This window comes from Pistacia vera, unplaced genomic scaffold (assembly GCF_008641045.1).
Source record: "Pistacia vera cultivar Batoury unplaced genomic scaffold, PisVer_v2 Contig242, whole genome shotgun sequence".
NCBI lineage: Eukaryota > Viridiplantae > Streptophyta > Magnoliopsida > Sapindales > Anacardiaceae > Pistacia > Pistacia vera.
In genome coordinates this window covers 52,276-56,017 of record NW_022196049.1, presented here as the reverse complement: position 1 = coordinate 56,017, position 3,742 = coordinate 52,276, and the positions used below count along the sequence as shown (strand labels likewise).

Sequence of the window (3,742 nt, the reverse complement as noted above, 5' to 3'; positions counted from 1 at the left end):
TGATGTGCTACGTCATTTAGATTGATAAAATTTACATGTTGTTTAAATGTTGTCTTTCAATATGTTTATTACTTTTAAGGACATTTTATTGCTTAAGAGTATTTTTTTCAACCTGATCCAAACTCTCTAACCCTATAATATCTATTTTTGTTTCCATCGCACCAGATTTGTTACTGTAATTTCAAGCAAATTGATAACGTTGAACAATTTCATCAAAAATCCTATCAGTTTGCAAAACTTTACAACGTTAAAATTTATTTATTTTTGTTTATTTGGATATGCATTTACACACAATATGTATAATAGAATATCCAAATCAAAATTAGTAATGAATTTCCACATTTAAATGGTTTGTAACTCATGATTGTCTGAAATTTGTCTTGTTCGTTTGTTGTAGTATTTGTTAATGCAATTTTTTTAAAAGGTACGAATAAATTTTTATACTATTATTTTTCTTTGCTGTCGATTTTAAGTAGTTTGGAAATATTGTTTTTTCAGGTTGACTAATGATTCCATTTGACATGACTCGTCCCGACCCTCTTTATCCCATAGGCTCCGGACGCACCCATGAGACTCGGGTAATGGAGACGTGCCATGTGGGAAAACTATAAAACCTGTTTATGAATTAAAAACATCATAAAACTCTTCTAGCCAAAACATTTATAAGCACTCTTTCTTTTTTTCTCACGAATAGATGTAACGTCATTTGTAAATAAACAAATATAACTGAAATTTTCACAAAATAAAATGTATGGTATCAGATTTTTTTTTCCATATCTTTAATAATCCAAAACAAGAAATAAATACATGATGAAGAAAACATAAACTTTGCAGCGGAAAATAAAACACAACTATAGAATATATGATGAAATAAAGTCGTGTGGCCCAACCTTGAGTGGGATTCACTCCTCTGCATGATCTCCTTCTTGACCTTGTGGGGGGAAAGAAAAACATTTGAAAATGAGGGGTGAGCTAGAATGCTCAGTGAGTGGGGAATAGGTTAGTATGTAATAAAACATTTCAATATACAATAAAAACACTCATGCTTATAAAATTTCATTTCCATAAACTTATTTTATATAAGCCATCTTTCATAACATATGTTGAAATCTCTCATGGCAAGACTTCTTTCTGAACACTATTATGGTAAATGAATCAATACTCATGTTTTTCTAAAAATATAATTTCTAAGAAACAATTCATATACGGATAACATTAACATTGAAAAGTTCCCATTTTCAAATAAATGATATACATATTTATACATATTCAAACCATCTCTCAATCACATGTGAAAACTCTCACCCAACTAGTACCCAAGGGTAAATCCATCCAACCCGACAGATCTAACATCACGCGGATTGAACCACTAAATCCATCCTGCTAGGCGGAATCGGACACCACTCAAGCCTTCGACCCAATGAGTTCAAGCATCACTCGGGCCGGCAAAATCATATCCTGTGTAACGATATCTGTCTCGCTCAGGCCTTCGACCCACTTAGGCCGGCAAAATCCATCCAATGTAGCGAGATCTGCCTCGCTCAGGCCTTCGACCCACTTAGGCCAACAATATCAATCATGTGAAGCGATATTTGCCTCGCTCAGGCCTTTGACCCACTTAGGCTGGCAATATCATATCATACGCATGTGTATAATCAAATCAACATTATGAGGGGGATGGGTACTATGTAGGGTAGTTTGAAACTCACTATCATCTTATACTTATTCTCAAAACATTTTTCCCATGAGCACATAATAATTTCACAACTTAAAAATATAAATGCAGGTTCTCAAATGTTTTCAAATCTAACAATTAATTTCAACCCATTTTCATTTCTTTTCGAACTATTGCCACAAAAAATCAAAATTCCATCTTTCTCATGTCAATCAACAATTTCCAACAATAACATTGCAATAAAGCTCATTTATATAAATAAATCAAACATATTAGGCAATTTAAAACAATCAACAAGTATAAAAGAGCATTTAGAGATAACTATGTTAAAAAGAAAGTTAGGAATTTAGATTTTTCCACTCACAGTTTAAAGCTCGACCCTTAAGCCGAAAAATGATTGAAATCTTCTAATAATGCCCCTGCTTGGCCCCCTATATACAAAATCCAATAAATCCTCCATACATAAGTCCCCATAAGGTAACACCTCAATATTAAAATCATTGGACACTTCACACACCAAAAGATGAACATAACTTCTTCTTTAACAAAACTGCCTCATAATCGAACATTGGTTGCTCTCGGATTTTTCTTAAAAATTATATTCATCATTTTAAGCCATAATTTTAACCAGGTATTCTAGAGACACATAAGTTGTTCTCATAATTTTATCAAGTCATGCCGGATCAATAACTATTTAAAACACAATTTCTTTCAACTCATTCAAATCTGTCCCCTCTTTCCAGAATTGAGGTTACTGACTTGAAAAATTCATAACAATTCAGCCCTTAATCCAAACCTCATGAAACTCTCCAGAATTAAAATAGACACATATAGGATTCACCAGAATTTAAAATAACTCAACTTGGATAAGAATAGATGCATCAAATTATTTTTCAAAAATACATGTTCTGTAGAAAATGAAAATTCCAGAATTCGCAAGGCAACTTCGAAAATCCATATAAAATTCAATCCTTCGAGTTTTTGAGTGAAATAAATTTCTAAATACTCCTCACGAAGTCTACAACAGCATATTCGAAATTAAGCTTCAAATGAAAAACCAAAACATACAAACAATTTTCGGAATTCCAAATGGTCAGATTTTTGTACAGTAAACCCTTTTATCAAAATCACATCTTTAACCAAATTTTGTTTAGGAAACACATGTATATTCTACCCACACCAAATTATTGAAATCAATCTCCCTATTTTAGTTTTGTTTTCATGAATTTATACCAAATCATAGACAAAACAATCCAAAGAGAGTTCTTTAAATCAATTGAATCATAAATCACCAAAAAAGGGAAATATCAAGCTTTACTCACCTCCCATTTGCTCAATCTCCCTTTGCTCTTTCCAATCACCGGAATTTGCTCGCCGGCGGCCACTTTTCCAGCCACTTCCATCGTTCTCTTCTCTCCTGTCTCTCTATTATTGGTTCCATCTTCCTTTCCCTTCTTTCTTTTCTTCTTCCTCTCCTTATCTTCTTCTTCTTTCTCTCTTTTCTTTCTTTTCTTTCTCTCCTTTTCCTTCTCTCTTTTCCTCTCTTTTTTTTTCTTCTTCTTCTTCTTCCCCCTTTTTCTTTTCATTGAATGGTCACTGTTCATCAAAATATCAAAAAAATTTCAATTTAGTCCTTACTTATTTCGGCTAATTTGTACTCCCCAAAACTTTCAAATTATAACACTTTACCCCTAGAATCACAAAATAAAATTTAATAAAACTCCATACAAAAAAGTATGGGGTATTACACTATTGTTCTTTTTATTATAAGTCATCAAGTGTGCTTTTTTAAATTTTAGATATGGCTTCTAAAAAACTGCTGAAGTTTATGGATAGAGTCGAGGCCAAATCAACATCTAATATAGGACCAAGCATTGCCACGACAATGAAGTTGATAAATCAATTACATAGTTCTGTTTCATCTGTATCAGTGCCTAATCCTATTGTATCCCCTTCTGGTTCATGTCATGTTGAAGTTATTGAAGAGAAAGATGATGCAATTGAAGAGGTTCCATTATGTAGGTTTATAAAGTGACAAAAAACATCTCAGCTAGAGAGTGAGAATAT

At 32.6% G+C, this 3,742-nt stretch overlaps 1 long non-coding RNA gene across 1 annotated transcript; it reads right to left on the bottom strand.

Moving 5' to 3' along the window:
* Positions 1-839: 839 nt before the first annotated feature.
* On the bottom strand, positions 840-3,146 carry LOC116131774. Its single transcript, XR_004128294.1, has 3 exons — positions 2,998-3,146; positions 2,040-2,106; positions 840-931 (listed from the first exon to the last, which is right to left on the bottom strand). It is a non-coding gene; the product is annotated as an uncharacterized LOC116131774 (long non-coding RNA).
* Positions 3,147-3,742: the final 596 nt, after the last annotated feature.